Genomic DNA, 7,637 nt, shown 5'->3' with positions numbered 1-7,637 from the left:
TGGAGTAGCCTACAAGGAGTGGAATGAACGAGCTGAACTGAGACCATAACCAGGCAACTCCACCTGGGATCTAATTCATACATTAAGCTATGAATACTGCCATAGCTACAACTGCAGCTATGGCAGTGGCAAACATCATTAATGCACTTGATAAAAAGCAGCGTTGTGCTGCTCTGTTTGTGAATTTATTAAAGGCCTTTGATTCCATTGACCATGAATAGTTGCTAGCTAGACTCAGTAACATCGGTCTCAGTGAAGGGGCAGTAAATTGGTTTAGGAACTACCTTTCTGACAGAACCCAATGTGGGACAAAATAACAATGCAAAGCTGGCAGAGACTCTTTTACTGTGGCAGGGAGTGGGCCAAGAGGACAAAATAACAATGCAAAGCTGGCAGAGACTCTTTTACTGTGGGACAAGAGGACAAAATAACAATGCAAAGCTGGCAGAGACTCTTTTACTGTGGGCCAAGAGGACAAAATAACAATGCAAAGCTGGCAGAGACTATTTTACTATGGACCAAGAGGACAAAATAACAATGCAAAGCTGGCAGAGACTCTTTTACTGTGGGCCAAGAGGACAAAATATGAATAATGAAAAATAAAATCACCCACTCGCTACTAGAGGGTCAATGTTTAAGGTAGTTTGGCGTTTTATTATTTAAAATGGAGAAACATTAAACCTGAGATTATAAATTATAAGAGATTAAGAGTTATAAATCTATCTATATTTACTCGGAGAGGAGACACGTGTCGACATAATAACCCATCAAATTAACGAGGCGGCTACATGGAAAGCGACAGTGTAGAGGGGAAACAAGGTAGCTAGTCACGCAATCCCCTTTAAACGGAATATACTATAGATAATCTCCTGTAAAGAGGAGCACTAAATTGCTTCCTCTAATTGCAATGACATTTTTCCCCTAAGAGGTTTAAATCAAAAATTGGTCACTGGTATAGATAGTACATAAAATTTTTGCCAGTCTGTAATGTTTTCTAGATGTTGAGGCCACTTTCGCCAGAGAGCTAGTTTCTTGTTCATATTTGGGTGCCACTTAGATTCAAATTCACATCAACAGTTTTGTAACATGAGTGTTCTGATGAGGCGGTCTTGCTGTAATTGCTTGTTTTTCAACAACAACCCTAATTCCTTAATTATTGCCAAAGATTCATGACATGCTTCCGGTGTATTAATCATAGGAGATATGTATCTGAAAATGTGTTTAGAAAACTTAGCCTCTATTCTAGCTGAACTAAGGATACATATATGTAAATATACATAAGCTACACAGATTTCCTCAAAACAAAACCCCATTTAGAACGAGGGAAGTCAGGAAATATATTAACACATTTGTATCATGTATACACTAATTTACGGCTCGGATAGAAAACCCAGAGCACAGATGAAAACTTTTAATCAAAGACCTTGGCGGTCCATCTCCCTGGGCATCATGCTAGAATAAGATAAACAAGAGAAGTCCAGAGGTACCTTCACAGTATTATCTGTATTCTCCCACTGCTTAACCCTTGTGTAGTCTTAACATTCTGGGTACTGTATAAAAATGACCCGCCTTCACTAAACCCCTGAAATAAATCAGCATAATTGAATTTTAAACCCCAAATCTATTTAGCATGAAGAAACAACCTGTCATTCATCACAAACTTTGAATATCTGGGTTTTCCCTCTTCACAATGCTGAAAGACTGCATTTAATCAGTGGACACCATTTGTTTTTATTACAACACACCTGTCATAATTGTTTTCTTTACTAAAGTAGAGGTTTATTATTATTATTATTATTATTATTATTATTGCTAAAGGTACTGCATAGGTGTAAACATACATTTTTTTAGCAAGAGATATCACTTATATAGCCCAGGAAAGTAGCATGTGCAGAAAGTCGTTTTAAATGCATTTTATAGGGAAACAATATACTGACAATCACAGTCTAGCTTTCTTGAGATTAGTGTGCCCCAGGGTTCCATTTTAGCTCCTGTGTTGTTCTCAATTTTTATTAATGATTTGGGAAATGGGATGCAACCAGCAAAGTTATATCTATATGCAGATGATACGGTTATATATTCATGTGCTCCTTTTCTGGTTCAGGCTGTTGAAGAGCTCCAGACTGATTTTCAGTCACTGCAAGCTTCCCTTTATGGTCTCAAACTGGCCTTGAATATACAAAAACCTAAATTCATGGCAGAGCTAAAACTCTGCCAGAGAATGTCAGCATTGTCACATCTGATGGCTTATCAACTGAAAAAGTGTCATCCTATAAATACCTACAGTTGAAGTTGGAGGTTTACATATACCTTAGCCAAATACATTTAAACTCAGTTGTTCACAATTCCTGACATTTAATCCTAGTAAAAATTCCCTGTCTTAGGTCAGTTAGGATCACCCCTTTATTTTAAGAATGTGAAATGTCAGAATAATAGTAGAGAGAATGATTGATTTTAGCTTTTAATTCTTTCATCACATTCCCAGTGGGTCAGAAGTTTACATACACTCAATTACTATTTGGTAGAATTGCCTTTAAAATTATTTAACTTGGGTCAAACGTTTCGAGTAGCCTTCCACATGCTTCCCACAATAAGTTGGAAGAATTTTGGCCCATTCCTCCTGATAGAGCTGGTGTAACTGAGTCAGGTTTGTAGGCCTACTTGCTCGCACACACTTTTTCAGTTCTACCCACAAATGTTCTATAGGATTGAGGTCAGGGCTTTGTGATGGCCACTCCAATACCTTGACTTTGTTGTCCTTAAGCCATTTTGCCACAACTTTGTAAGTATGCTTGGGGTCATTGTCCATTTGGAAGACCCATTTGCGACCAAGCTTTAACTCCCTGACTGATGTCTTGAGATGTTGCCTCAATATATCCATATAATTTTCCTTCCTCACGATGCCACCCATTTTGTGAATTGCACCAGTCCCTCCTGCAGCAGAGCACCCCCACAATATGATGCTGCCATCATTATGGCCAAACAGTTCTATTTTTATTTAATCAGACCAGAGGACATTTCTCCAAAAAGTACAATATTTGTCCCCATGTGCAGTTGCAAACCATAGTCTTGCTTTTTTATAGCAGTTTTGGAGCAGTGGCTTTTTCCTTGTTGCCTTTCAGGTTATGTCGATATAGGACTTGTTTTACTGATACTTTTGTACCTGTTTCCTTCAGCATCTTCACAGGGGCCTTTGCTGTTGTTCTGTGATTGATTAGCACTTTTTGCATCAAAGTACGTTCATCTCTAAGAGACAGAACACATCTTCTTCCTGAGCGGTCTGACATCATGGTGTTTATAATTGCGTACTATTGTTTGTACAGATGAGCGTGGTACCTTAAGGCGTATGGAAAATGCTCCCAAGTATGAACCAGACTTGTGGAGGTCTACAATTTTCCCATGATGTCAAGCACAGAGGCACTGAATTTGAAGATAGGCCTTGAAAAACATATACAGGTACACCTCCAATTGACTCAAATGATATCAATTAGCCTATCAGTAGCTTCTTAAGCCATCACATAATTTTCTGGAATTGTCCAAACTGTTTATTAAAGGCACAGTCAAATTAGTGTATGTAAATTTCTGACCCACTGGAATTGTGATACAGTGAATTATAAATGAAATAATCTGTCTGTAAACAATTGTTGGAAAAATGACTTGTCATGTGTAACAGTATAACTTTAGACCGTCCCCTCGCCCGTACCCGGGCGCGAACCAGGGACCCTCTGCACACATCAACAACAGTCACCCACGAAGCATCGTTACCCATCGCTCCACAAAAGCCACGGCCCTTGCAGAGCAAGGGGAACCACTACTTCAAGGTCTCAGAGCAAGTGACGTCACCGATTGAAACGCTATTTAACGCGCACCACCGCTAACTAGCTAGCTATTTCACATCCGTTACACATGCACAAAGTAGATGTCATTACCGACTTGCCAAAACTATAGTTTGTTAACAAGAAATTTGTGGAGTGGTTGAAAAACTCGTTTTAATGACTCCAACCTAAGTGTACAGTCGTGGCCAAAAGTTTTGAGTGACACAAATATTAATTTTAACAAAGTCTGCTGCCTCAGTTTGTATGATGGCAATTTGCATATACTCCAGAAAGTTATGAAGAGTGATCAGATGAATTGCAACTAATTGCAAAGTCCCTATTTGCCATGCAAAGGAGCTGAATCGCCCCAAAATATTTCCACTGCATTTCAGCCCTGCCACAAAAGGACCAGCTGACATCATGCCAGTGATTCTTCTTGTTAACACAGGTGTGAGTGTTGACGAGGACAAGGCTGGAGATCACTCTGTCATGCTGATTGAGTTTGATTAACAGACTGGAAGCTTCAAAAGGAGGGTGGTGCTTGGAATCATTGTTCTTCCTCTGTCATCCATGGTTGCCTGCAAGGAAACACGTACCGTCATCATTGCTTTGCACAAAAAGGGCTTCACAGGCAAGGATATTGCTGCCAGTAAGATTGCACCTAAATCAACCATTTATCGGATCATCAAGAACTTCAAGGAGTGCGGTTCAATTGTTGTGAAGAAGGTTTCAGGGCACCCAAGAAAGTCCAGCAAGCGCCAGGACCATCTCCTAAAGTTGATTCAGCTGCGGGATCGGTGCACCACCAGGACAGAACTTGCACAGGAATGGCAGCAGGAAGGTGTGAGTGCATCTGCACTCACAGTGAGGCAAAGACTTTTGGAGGATGGCCTGGTGTCAATAAGGGCAGCAAAGAAGCCACTTCTCTCCAGGAAAAACATCAGGGCCAAACTGATATTCTGCAAAAGGTACAGGGATTGGACTGTTGAGGAGTGGGGTAAAGTCCTTTTCTCTGATGATTCCGCTTTCAGATTGTTTGGGGCATCCGGAATAAAGCTTGACCGGAGAAGACAACGTGAGCGCTACCATCAGTACTGTGTCATGCCAGCAGTAAAGCATCCTGAGACCACCACCACCTCTCACAATTTTGCCTATGAACACAGCCATGAATAAAGAATGGAACCAACACATCATCCGAGAGCAACTTCTCCCAACCATCCAGGAACAGTTCGGTGATGAACAATGCCTTTTCCAGCATGATGGAGCACCTTGCCATAAGGCAAAAATGATAACTAAGTGGCCCGGGGAACAAAACATTGATATTTTGAGTCCATGGCCAGGAAACTCCCCAGACCTTAATCCCATTGAGAACTTGTTGTCAATCCTCAAGAGGCGGGTGGATAAACAAATACCCGCAAATTCTGACAAACTCCAAGAATTGATTATGCAAGAATGGGCTGCCATCAGTCAGGATGTGGCCCAGAAGGTAATTAACATTATGCCAGGGCGGATTTCAGAGGTCTTGAAAAAGAAGGGTGAACACTGCAAATATTGACACTGCATCAACTTCATGTAATTATCAATGAAAGCCTTTGACAATTATGAAATGCTTGTAATTATACTTCAGTGTTCCATAGTAACATCTGACAAAAATATCTAGACATTGAGGCAGCAGACTTTGTGAAAATGTATATTTGTCATTCTCAAAACTTTTGGCCACGACTGTATGTAAACTTCCAACTTCAACTTTGTTCTTTCTGGATTCCAATAGAGTGACAATCGCTGAGAAAGGGGCAGGGCAACACGTTTTACAATCAAATCCAGCTTTATTCACACCGCACATTTCAGACATGGCAACACAACGTGCGTTACAGGGGGAAAAAAACACTGAAGTTCAAAACTAAAATGTTTACTACACAACAAACATAAGAAGATTCAAAACAAAAGAATAACAATACAAAACTGAATGACTAAAAAGCACCCTGAGGAAAAGCGAAGAAAAAAATATGTGTTTTAAGATCTCTTTTATACATGTCCACAGTTTTGGCCCCCCTCAGGTTCTCTGGCAGGCTATTCCAGAGGCTGGGAGCATAATAACTAGAGGCTGCCTCTCCAAGCCTCTTGTTCTTAGTGTTTGGGATAGTTAAAAGGCCAGAAGACCTGAGGGACCTACTGGGTACATAACTCTAAAGTATGTCCGACATGTATTGGGGTGTACAACCGTGGATTGATTTAAAAAAACAATATAAGTATAAAAATGTATTAGAAAACTTGCAGGCAGCCAGTGGAGAGACCTTAAAACCGGTGTAATGTGTGCTCTCTGTCTGGTCTTGGTCAGTACCCACGCTGCAGCATTCTGTATGTTTTGCAGTTGACCAATGGCTTTCTTGGGTAGACCAGACAGGAGAGCATTACAGTAGTCAAGGCTGCTTGTAATAAAAACATGGATGAGTCTCTCTGTATCATCCAGAGAGAGAAATGGCTGCACCTTGGAGATGTTCCTCAGGTGGTAAAAAGCTATTTTGGTCACATTCTCAATGTGTGATTCAAAATGTTTTACCTGGTGTTTTCTCTTTATTGCCTGTGAATTACAATGTGCGGCCAGATTCTCTCTCTGTGCTTTGGCTCAAACAATAAGTACCTCGGTCTTGTCTTGATTTAGCTGGAGGAAGTTGTGTGCCATCCAAGTATTTAAATCACTAATACAGTCTAATAATTTATCCATGGAGCTAAAATCCTCTGGGGACACAGAAATGTAAAGTTGTGTTTGGTCTGAGTAGCAGAGAAATCAACGCTGTTCTTTCTGATAACGCTGCCAAGGGGTAACAATATAGAAACTGAACAGTACCGGGACCCAAAATCGAACCTTGTGGAATGTCACATGTGATATGTATTTTCTATGAGTGATGTTCACCAAGGGTGACGACAACTCTTGACGGGTTAAATAGGTCCTAAACCAATTTAGATCTGGACCAGAGAGGCACACCCACCTCTCCAGTCTGTCCAGAAGGGCATCATGGTCAACAGTGTCGAATGTAGCTCTTAAATCCAAGAGTACAAGGACAGAGAGCTGTTTAGCATCTGTGTTGGCTCTAAGATAATTTACTACTTTACAGCACCCTCAGCACCCCTACATCCCGCGGCTATAAGCCAATCTACAAAATGTATTTGAATGAAGTATATTAAACTGATCATGATTAGATTTAGCCTAATTTCAGGACCTCTATACCAGGCGGTGTCAGAGCAAAGCCCACAAAATTGTCAAAGACTCCAGTCATAAGACTGCTGAACAATTAATCAAATAGCCACCTGGACTATGTACATTGACACCCCCCGCCGTTGTTTTTACTATGCTGCTACTCGCTAATTATTATCTCTGCATAGTCACTTCACCCCTACCTACATGTACAAATGACCTCGACTAACCTGTACCCCCGCACATTGACTCAGTACCGGTACCCCCTGTATATAGCCTCGTTACTAATCTGTACCCCTGCACATTGACTCAGTACCGGTACCCCCTATTTCTTGAACTGCATTGTTGGTTAAGGGCTTGAAAGTAAGCATTTCACGGTATTCGGTGAATGTGACAAATAAAATTGGATTTGATTTGCTGATTGGTTAGTCAACATGCAATAATACCTGTATACTGTCAATCACTGAGACATGCATTTCTAGCTTAATTAAAAACTGTTAACCTGATGGATTTTGGATGTCCTTGTTCTTATTTATTTGTTGGAGGCCCTATACATGAGGCTAACTGTGACGTAACTAGGAGTGGTGGGTGTAACTTGACCATATTATCCTTTAGGCAAACTCACA

The sequence above is a fragment of the Oncorhynchus mykiss genome, chromosome 4 (genome assembly GCF_013265735.2).
Source record: "Oncorhynchus mykiss isolate Arlee chromosome 4, USDA_OmykA_1.1, whole genome shotgun sequence".
NCBI classification, from domain to species: Eukaryota; Metazoa; Chordata; class Actinopteri; order Salmoniformes; family Salmonidae; genus Oncorhynchus; species Oncorhynchus mykiss.
The sequence above is the reverse complement of the archived record's forward strand: the minus strand, read 5'-3'. Positions refer to the sequence as shown.